Here is an 11,347-nt window from a genome sequence, read left to right as displayed (position 1 = left end):
GATCTAGATGATGTCATTTATGAGCTATGTTGTTACATATTATCTATTTATTTATGGAAGACCTATAGTGAACATATTATTTGAGCTATTTATGAATATTTTAGACTTTTCAAAGTGATGATGTGGTATTATAGAATTGGTTCTTGATTTTTGTTGGTGACTTTATATCTTATTAGTTTGGAATTATTAAAATTTTTGCTCTATGTTACTAACATATCAATTATGCATGTAGACATAAATTATCTTCAATTAGAGATAGATATCCCAATACCATCTATGACTTGGTATCATGGTCTAATGAGAGTTTTCTCTAGCGATGTGGATTAACCATTAGACTTTAGATGATGATCTTTTTATGCTACAAAAGTTGCAAGATGTTTAAGATGCTATTTCTATAAAAGGATCTTTTGCATTTGTTGGTGTACTAGGAGGTGATCTTATGACCATGGAAATTGAAAATGTCTACATCTTTAAAGATGAAGGGATCCTTTATTGATGTTGGTTTATGCTTTCAATTAACATGTTATCCTTTTTTTTTTTGATAAAGGGAAAAAAATTATTCACTCAAGTCCAGATTACAAAGCAAAGGCCAAAGGCCCACAACAACCCTATATATTCCTATCTTCCAATATCAGCTGATCAACAATCTCACAGTATTCCCAAGGTAGCTCATCCCTTCCATTAATATCCCAACTATCCACATTCTTTGAAGCACACTTCGCCAAACAATCCACAACTCTATTCTATTTGCGAGGGATATGATGAAAGGAGATAGAGTCCAAGGAACTACATAAGATTAGTATTTGTCTGGCCAAAGAGGCTAATCTCCAATTAACATTCTTCAAGCTTTAGTTATTCAACATATCAACAACAATCTACGAGTCAGACTCACATATGATCTTTTTCCAGCCTAAAGAACAACCTCTCTGCATAGAAATCTTGATAGCAAGGGCCTCCATTAGATTATTAGAATGTTGACCCTTATAAATGAACAACATAAAAACCTCACCACCATCATTAACTCTACCTATAGCTCCAATGCCAACATGACCAGGATTTCTTCGAGAAGACCCATCAATATTAATCTTCAAGATCCTAGCTAGGGGAGGGGCCCATCACCCATCCCTACAAACACACTGCTTGCCATGGCACGATCATTTTCCAAAAGTGCATCCCTAATTATTGCCACCTAGGTTCAAATTCCTCACAATATTTTGTTCCCTAGGATCTATACTTTTGGACATGTCACACTTAGCAAAAATAGTCTCATGTAGGCTACTAAGAATCTTCCTCCACAACTGTAGGCTATCTAACTTAGAATCACAAAAAATCCAATGATTTCTCTCCAACCAAAGGTTCTAAGGAATAAAAATTGGCCCAATCATTCAAGCACTCTACAAGAAAAAAGTCTTTGCTAGAGGTCTGCTCAAACTATCCCAAAAGTCAATGAGATAAGTTGCATGAATACAGCCATGACTCCAAGCCTCCCACCATCTATGACAAATTTCCTTCGAAAAGGGGTAGAAAAAAAAATAAATGAGAGATACACTCCTCATTATGTAAACATAAAAAACAAATAGAAGGTCCCTAAAAGCTTCTTTTGCGAAGATTCTCCCATGTAAGACATTTCTTCTAGGCTAGCAACCATATGAAGAAATTACATTTGGGCCAAGAAGAGTTATTCCAAACCTTCTTCCACTAGTGCACTTCAGTTGTACCATGTAGGTTCCTATCCAACACACCATAGCCTTGAGCCACTGAGAATTTTCCTTTTGGACTAGGATCCCAAGCTAGAACATCCCTCCCCTTAAGAGAGCTACAAAACCTATTCTCCAACACATGAGCAAGAAGAGTGAAATCCTCATCAGAGCCACTGATAGGCCACTTCCGAGAATCCTTCTAGCAAATCACCTCCACCAGTCCCAAATGCTTGATAGTATTAAAATGCTCCACCTTAAACTAGCCAGCATTAGTGAAAATGTGGCAGAGATACTGAAGCTGGGGAAAGCTAGAGATCATGGTCAGATGGCCATCCCAAGAATCCTGCCAAAATATATCATCCGAGCCTCCATTACAAATCCAAAAGAGGCCTTCCTTAATTGATCCAGGGGATGAAAATTATTGAAAAGTAAAATGTCCCCAATGCTCCAAGAATCAACATCATTACAAGTGTTCACAATTTTGACTCCAACATAACTTGAACGATCAAAATTGGAGTTCAAGTGCAAAAATTATGATTGGTCAAAATTTGGTCAAACTGGGACCAAAGGTCGTAAAAGGGTGAAAAAATAATCATCTCAAAAGTATTTGACAATGGATTCCAAATGAAAGAGCTTGTCAAAAGCTTTCCAATGGCGTTCATTTCATCAAGAACGGAGATCGGATATAAAAGTTATGATGGTTTCAAATTCTAGTAAAAGTATGGATTTCGATGACATCAACATGACATCACAAAATCATAAAGAGAGGGAAAACATTCAAATTTGAATTAAAATAGCTATTTAATTCGAATTAAAGGAATGAGATAATGGGAGTTGAACTCCTAACCATTGGCCTCCTAAAATTAAGGCCAACCAATGGGCTATTTATGGCATATGTAATATTAAGGGAAGAGTTGTTATCTATTCATAACAAATCCGCCCAAGCTTATTTAATTAGGGGTATTTGTTGAAAACAAACCCTTAATTTTGGTGTCAAATCATATCCAAATAATGGTAAAAGGGGTAAATTCGAAATATGTAACCAAAATGGGGGATTTTGTTAGTTAATTGTTTTAGCCCATTTTTGGCTAAATTTGATGTATAAAATGGGGGTAGTAGGCTTTGGAAAGGCATCCAAGTGATGAGAAGGAGATTATGATTTTGGAGACTTGATGATTATTCTTGCACATTGGAGAGCAATGCTGTAATTGTGCTTGAAGGGAAGATCTTGAACACTTGTAATTGATTTTGGAGCAAATCGGATTGGTCCCTCTATTGGAGTAGGACCCGGAGATGTAGTTCGACCCGCAGATGAACTCCGTTATCAATCGTGTTTTGCCTTATGTCTCTCTACTCTCTTTCTTTCAGTCATTACCTTTTTATGCTTTGTTCATTTCAGCATTTAAGTTGTGTTAATTTGCTAATTAATGCTTTGAAATTTTACTTTATGAAATAATGTTAAGAATTCCTCTGTAATTGTCCTAGATCCTAATCAGATCAAATTTGGTATCAGAGCCTTTGTTGGATTAGTATTGCAGATTTGAATGTTAACAAGATCCAGGATTGAGAAAGGCAAAGGAAAGCTTGAGGAATACAATCCTGAGATTGGAAAACGAAGGACTAAACCATCATCACAAATGGAAGATGAAGGTGGACAAGCTTCTCAAGATAAGAGTATTCAAAAGACTCTTCAGAATTTGCAGACAATGGTAGAGGTTTTGGTACGAGAAAGAGAAGAGAAGATGCAAAGACGTGCAGCTCGAAAGGACAAAGGGAAAAAGAAAGGAGCTGATCGTGATCCACCAAAGACACCTCCATATTCTCCTTCTTCTCCCTCTTCTCCTTCTTCCCCCTCTTCTCCTTCTTCTACCCATTCTGACTCTTCTAATATTTTTAAGGGTGGACATAAGCCTCGAATCAAGTTGGATGTAAAATTTGACTTGCAAAAATATTGTGGGGAGTTAAATGCCGAGAAACTAGATGATTGGATTCAGCAAGTAGAAGTCTACTGTAGAGTTCAAAACCTTGTAGATGATGTTGATAGAATTCAGTTAGCCACTCTTCGGTTAGGTGGTGTAGCCTTAACTTGGTGGGAGAGTAGGTCTCGGGATGAAACTTCACAGCATGGTAAGTTTAATTTGTCTTGGTCAGAATTTGTTACTGCTTTAAAAAAGCAATTCTACCCCCTAGGCCATATGCAGCAGTTAATGATGAACTGGCAACATTTTAGGCAAGGGAAAGGTCAGTCTGTCCAGGATTACACCCATGAATTTCGCAAAAAGGCTATTTCATTAAATGTCCCATTGTATACCCAGGACACCTTACTCAAGTATATAGGTGGTCTTCATTCTTACCTAAGGCATTCTATTCTCGTCCTGAATCCTTGTAATTTGGATGAAGTATGTGTCTAGGCAACACATTTAGAATCAAGGGGTAAGGGTACTTTCATAGATAAGTCTGATAAAAAGCCATCTAAGTCTGAGGAAAAGTCCAAAGGAAAAGGAAAAGGTAAAAAGATAGCAACAGTAAAGAAAGAGGGTGAGAAACCCACATGCTCACATTGCAAGAAAGAAGGGCATGATGATTCTAAGTGCTGGAAGTTACATCCTAAAAAGAGGCCAAAGCGATATGGTGGAAACAAAGGTAAACATAAAACTGCTGCTGTAATTCAACAAGATCTTGGATCTGACTCCGGAGATGAGACAAAGATTGTTGCTACTGGGATTCAAGGTAAAGGAAAACGTATATCTCTTTCATCAGCTCCAAGTTCTTCTAGCATAAGTGCAAGTACAAGTAAAGAATCTTCTCCTAAGAATGATAAGAAAAGGAATGAATTCTTTCACATTTGAGTTGTTATCAAGCATAATAAGGTTGATACATTATTCGATACGGGTTCCCAAGTTAATTTGATATCTGAGGAAGTTGTTAAAAAGCTTAACTTGACTACAACACCTCATCCAAAACCATACCCTCTTGGATGGGTTTGCGATGATGCACGGTTACAGGTAACTAAACAATGCAAGTTAAAATTTGCTATCACTGCAAACTTTGTAGATGAGGTAGAAGCTGATGTAGTCCCTTTAGATATATGTGGTCTTGTACTTGGGAGTCCCTATTTTTTTAATCGTCAAGCTATCTTTTATAGGGGGGAAAATAAATATCATTTGTTTAAAGACAAGATTGAATACATTGTACGGGCACATAAGCTTAAGACTAATCTGGCACTAGTTAATGTTGGTCAGATGAAAAGGTTAGTCAACTCTAGTAAGAATTTTGTGTTGATTCTTGTAAAAGCCAAAGAAGATGAAACATCTGAGGCATTTAAGGGATGTGATCCAAAACATAAGGCTGAAATAGTCAAAGTTGTTTCCGCTTACGATGACTTGTTTCAGGAACTGAAAGGATTGCCTCCTAAGAGAGAGATACAACATGAGATTCAGTTGCAGCAAGATGCACCGCTTCCTAATATCGGCATGTACCGTTTATCAGTCTTGCAGAATGAAGAAATCAAAAAGCAAGTTCAGGAGCTCATTGAGAAAGAAGTTATCCGTCCTAGTACTTCTCCTTGTGGTTCTCCTATTGTGTTGGTTCCAAAGAAAGATGGGACTTGGAGAATGTGTATTGACTACAGGGCTTTGAACAAGATAACGGTAAAGAACAGGTACCCTCTTCCTAGAATTGATGATTTACTTGATCAGTTGAAACATGCAATCTATTTCACTAAGCTAGACTTACATAGTGGATATCATCAAATAAGAATTGCAAAAAGTGATCTTTGGAAAACTGCTTTTAAGACAAAACAGGGACTTTTTGAGTGGTTGGTCATGCCATTTGGGCTTTGTAATGCACCAGCTACATTTATGAGAGTCATGAATGATGTCTTCCGTCCCTTTATAGATGATTTTGTCATAGTCTATTTAGATGATATTCTTGTATTCAGTAAGTCTTGGGATGATCATGTAATTCATGTAAAGAAAGTATTTGATATACTGAGAAAAGAAAAACTCTATGTAAAGATGTCAAAATGCAAATTTGCAAAGACATCTTTAGTGTACTTAGGCTATGTCGTAGGGAATGGTCAATTGAAAGTAGACCCTACAAAGGTCGAATGTATTGTAAAATGGCCTAAGCCAAGTACAGTTACTGAAGTCAAGAGTTTCTTAGGTGCAGTTCAATACTGGAGGAAGTTCATTGCAAACTTCTCTTACATTGCATCACCATTACATGCATTAACCAATACTAAGGCAACTTTTCAGTGGGGAGGTCTACAACAGAAGGCTTTTGACACTTTAAAAGAAAAGTTGAGCACTGCACCAGTTCTGGCTTTACCAGATTTACATCAACCATTTGAGATCGAGACAGATGCGAGTGGGTTTTCCATGGGAGCTGTACTCATGCAAGGAGGTAAACCAGTCTACTACCACTCTGAAACTTTTTCAGGAGCAATAAGTAACTATCCTACATATGATAAAGAACTTTATGCTTTAGTTTAGAGTGTTAAAAAGTGGAAACATTACTTAATGGGAAAGGAAACTGTAATCCACACTGATCACCAACCACTACAATATTTGCACTCACAATCTAAGTTGCAACAAAGTAGGCACTTTAGGTGGATGGGTTTTCTACAACAGTTTCATTTGGTAATTAAGTATAAGAAGGGTTCCCATAACAAAGTAGCAGATATGCTGTCTAGACCTCCTATTCAGAATGCTTTGATAATCCTTCAAAATAGTTCTATGGTTCATGAAAGTTTTCAAGAACAATATGCTAATGATGAGAACTTTAAGGATATCTATGCAGCTTTAATCCAGGGTAAACATGTAGAAGAGAAAGATTACTATGTGCAGGATAATTTGTTGTACCACTTGGGAAAATTATGTATTCCTAGAAATGAACAAGCACATGTAATCCATGAAGCACACACCTCATTGATTGCAGGACATTTCGGGGTAAGTAAGACATTAGCTCAATTGCAGAAATATTGTTATTGGCCTCGTATGCAGGAAACTATCACTAAGTATATAAAAGGATGTGTAATGTGTGCAACCAGCAAACCAAGTAATAGGAAATTGGGTTTGTACACACCACTACCTGTACCATCCCGTCCATGGAAAAGTGTGTCTATGGACTTTGTGGGAGGTTTACCTATGTCTAGGAAGGGTCATGATTATTTGTATATAGTAGTTGATCAATTCAGTAAAATGTGTATTTTAATGCCTTGTGAAAAGCAAGTTACTACTGAACTGACTGCTCATTTGTACTTTCAAAATGTATGGGTTCATTTTGGGTTACCCACTTCTATTGTATCAGATTGAGATTCTTGATTCTTAGGGGAATTTTGGTCATCTTTGTGGGGACTCATGGACACTAAGCTGAAGAAGAGTACAGCCTTCCATCCACAAACTGATGGACAAACAGAGGTAGTGAACAGGACAGTTGTGGATCTACTTAGAGGTTATTACAGCAAGCATCCTAAGTTGTGGGATGAAAGTATTCACTATGTGCAGCATGCTTACAACCATGTGACACACTCTTCTACAAAGAGGTCTCCTTTTGAGACTTTCTTTGGTTACTTGCCTAAGACACCAATGGATTTTGCTTTTGGGAAGAACGATGTTGTAGATGGATGCCATGATGCAGAAAAGGCTTTAAAGTTCATCCAAAAGGTCCAAGCAATCCATCAGGCAGTAGAAGCACAGTTGGGGCAGAGCCAAGCAAAATACAAGGCTCGCCATGATAAGCATCGTATTGATCATCAATTCCAAGTTGGTGACAGAGTTTGGTTTCATATCAGTAAGGAAAGAATGCAAGGTGAAGGAAGGAAGCTCAAGCCTATCAGGTATGGTCCTTTTGAAATCTTAGAGAAGATTGGTACCAATGCTTTTCACCTTAATCTTCCTCCATACATGCAAATTTACTCAGTTGTCAATGTTGAGAATCTGAAGTTGTATGAGCTTCCAATGATCTTGGATGAAGACATCAGTGTTCAGGTTCGATCAATTGATGACCTTTCACTAGAGTACATGTCAGAATTGCCACAAGATGTCATCCTTGACAGGAATGTCAGAACTTCACGAAGAGGACCAGTTGAATACGTCTGAGTGGGATTGAAGGGGATGCATCCAAGCAAGGCAAGATGGATGGAGATTGGTAAAGTGAGGGAACTATACCCTCACCTTCTTTCTGAGTAATCCAAACTTTCGGAGGTTCGAAAGCTCTTTAGTGGGGAGGCTTGATCTAGGGGATGAAAATTACTGAAAAGTAAAATGTCCCCAACGCTCCAAGAATCAACATCATTACAAGTGTTCACAATTTTGACTCCAACATAACTTGAACGATCAAAATTGGAGTTCAAGTGCAAAAATTATGATTGGTCAAAATTTGGTCAAACTGGGACCAAAGGTCGTAAAAGGGTGAAAAAATAATCATCTCAAAAGTATTTGACAATGGATTCCAAATGAAAGAGCTTGTCAAAAGCTTTCCAATGGCGTTCGTTTCATCAAGAACGGAGATCGGATATAAAAGTTATGATGGTTTCAAATTCCAGTAAAAGTATGGATTTTGATGACATCAACATGACATCATGAAATCATAAAGAGAGGGAAAACATTCAAATTTGAATTAAAATAGCTATTTAATTCGAATTAAAGGAATGAGATAATGGGAGTTGAACTCCTAACCATTGGCCTCCTAAAATTAAGGCCAACCAATGGGCTATTTATGGCATATGTAATATTAAGGGAAGAGTTGTTATCTATTCATAACAAATCCGCCCAAGCTTATTTAATTAGGGTTATTTGTTGAAAACAAACCCTTAATTTTGGTGTCAAATCATATCCAAATAATGGTAAAAGGGGTAAATTCGAAATATGTAACCAAAATGGGGGATTTTGTTAGTTAATTGTTTTAGCCCATTTTTGGCTAAATTTGATGTATAAAATGGGGGTAGTAGGCTTTGGAAAGGCATCCAGGTGATGAGAAGGAGATTATGATTTTGGAGACTTGATGATTATTCCTGCACATTGGAGAGCAATGCTGTAATTGTGCTTGAAGGGAAGATCTTGAACACTTGTAATTGATTTTGGAGCAAATCGGATTGGTCCCTCTATTGGAGCAGGACCCGGAGATGTAGTTCGACCCGCGGATGAACTCCGTTATCAATCATGTTTTGCCTTATGTCTCTCTACTCTCTTTCTTTCAGTCATTACCTTTTTATTCTTTGTTCATTTCAGCATTTAAGTTGTGTTAATTTGCTAATTAACGTTTTGAAATTTTACTTTATGAAATAATGTTAAGCATTCCTCTGTAATAGTCCTAGATCCTAATCAGATCATTAATTAGCTAAGTACCCTTCTCAAGGATATTCCAAACACTAGAAACTTTATCCAACAAAGCAAGGCATAGCACATCTGAACTATCCACACCAAGAAAATACTTGAGTAAGTATCTTGGCCCAGTCTGAGTGTTGATTGTTGCACCACCTCTAATATAGCTTGGTAGCTAGAGCCATGAAAACAAGTGCCATGGACCTAAGACCCAGGCCCCCAGCATACTTGGGCGTATAGACACACTCCCACTTAACTAAACTCCACTTCAATGAGAGAAGGGTATCGAACCAAAATTTTTTTTGAGAAAGAGCATCAAAATCCCTAAAAAAGGTGGAAGGGGGAACTTGCAGACAACACCTATAAATAGGGAGAGACTGCACCACAGTCTTAAGAAGAATCACTTTGCCATTAGAAGAAAGCAACCTATAAGTCCAATGACTGACTTTACTTTGGAATTTATCCAAAATCCCATACCAATACACTCTATACTAAGATCCCAAAACCAAGGGGACTCCAAGGTATAATAGGGGAAGAGAACTAATCTAAAATCTAAGGATCCTAGCAATCCTATTTTGAATAGGATAAGGGGTATTGAAGAAGAAAATAGATGATTTGTCATCATTAATACACTGACCTAAAGCCTTCAAATAAATGTCTAAGGCTCTCCTAAAATTTATAGCTTCACTAACTCTGGCCATGCCCATCAACACAATATCATCGACAAACTAAAGATGAGAATAGGAAGGGAGAGAGTCATTCCAACTCAAACCTTGGATAAGGCCCTGCCCCACTTGAGATTTGATAAATCTTCTAAGACCCTCTACCATGATAATGAATAAATAATGAGATAAAGATCCCCTTGCTGAAGTCCTCAAGAAGCACTAAATAAACCTGATGGTTCCCCATTTATAATGACAAAAAAGGAAGAGGAGGTCACACAACTCAGAATCTAATTAACCCATTCCTTAGTAGAGCCAAACGTCAAGAGAAAATTCTATAAGAATTCCTAGCTCACTCGATCATAAGCTTTAGCCATGTCAATCTTTATGAACATAGCCCTCTCCTTTGAATTAGCCATAGAATGAATAGCTTCCATTACAACCACAACACCATCCAAAATTTGTCTTCCTTCAATAAAACCCCCTACTTTGGGGAGATCAAAGTGTTGGGAAGTGGCTTAAGTCTCTCCACAATCACCTTGGTGATGATCTTATAGACAACATTACAAAGTGCAATAGGTCTAAAATGAGCCAACTGATTAGCCCCCTCCTGCTTAGGTATGACAACCAAAAAAGTAGAATTCATGGACTTTAGCATCTGCTTATTCCTAAGAGACTCTTGAACCACCTCAAGGAGATCTAACTTAATAATTTCCTAGAATTACTAAAATAACTCAATCAAAAATCCATCAGGGCTTGGAGCCTTACCCTTTTTCATGTTAAACACCATTTTTTCTATTTCAGATAGTAGAATAGGACATAAGAGGGCCTCATTCATCTTTCTAGAGACCAGGTGAGGAATGCAATCCACGATTGCCCTCTCCTCAGCCCTAGCATCAAGATCCTCCTTACAAAAGAGATTTGAAAAATAGTTGATTGCAACCCAAGAAATATCAACATTGGAAGAAAGATGAATCCCTTCAAGTGAGATCAAGGAGGATAAAGAATTCCCCTGTCTTTGAGCCTTGACCAAGTTATGAAAGAATGTAGTGTTCCTATCCCATTGTTGAAGCTAGTCAATATGAGATTTTTTCTTCCAAAAGATCTCCTCCCAAAGCTCCCACTCTTCTAATCCTTTAAGATCCATAGACTCTACTTTGCTTAGATCAAAGGTCCTCCCTTGATCCCAAATCAACCGAGTGATGTTGTCTAACTTAGCCTGAGAAGCTATCCTTTGAGCCTGTAGGTTCCCAAAACATTGTTTATTCAACTTCTTATGCCTATACTTAACATGCTAAAGCCTCTTATAGAAAGTAATCATTGCCATCCCATGGGTAGGCATCCCCTCATACCACCAATCCATCATAAGATCCTACAAAGACTGATCTCTTAACCACATTAGCTAAAATTTAAAAGGAGGGTTCTTGGTGACTCCATAAGTAGTAACCGAGAGCTTGATAGGCCAATGATCAAAGCCTCTCTAATCAATAATTTCTAAATTAGTGATCAACCTACTATTCATCCAATAAAAGGAAACCAAAAATCTATCTAGCCTTTCTGAGATAACCTCAGCACCACACCTCCTATTATTCCATGTAAAGATACCATTAGTTGGCTTCACATCAATGAGATGCAAAGAGTCAATCATATCCTTGAAAAT

The sequence above is a fragment of the Cupressus sempervirens genome, chromosome 9 (genome assembly GCF_028749045.1).
Source record: "Cupressus sempervirens isolate cs-2001-9-10 chromosome 9, ASM2874904v1, whole genome shotgun sequence".
Taxonomy (NCBI): Eukaryota; Viridiplantae; Streptophyta; class Pinopsida; order Cupressales; family Cupressaceae; genus Cupressus; species Cupressus sempervirens.
Note: the sequence above shows the minus strand (reverse complement) of the source record.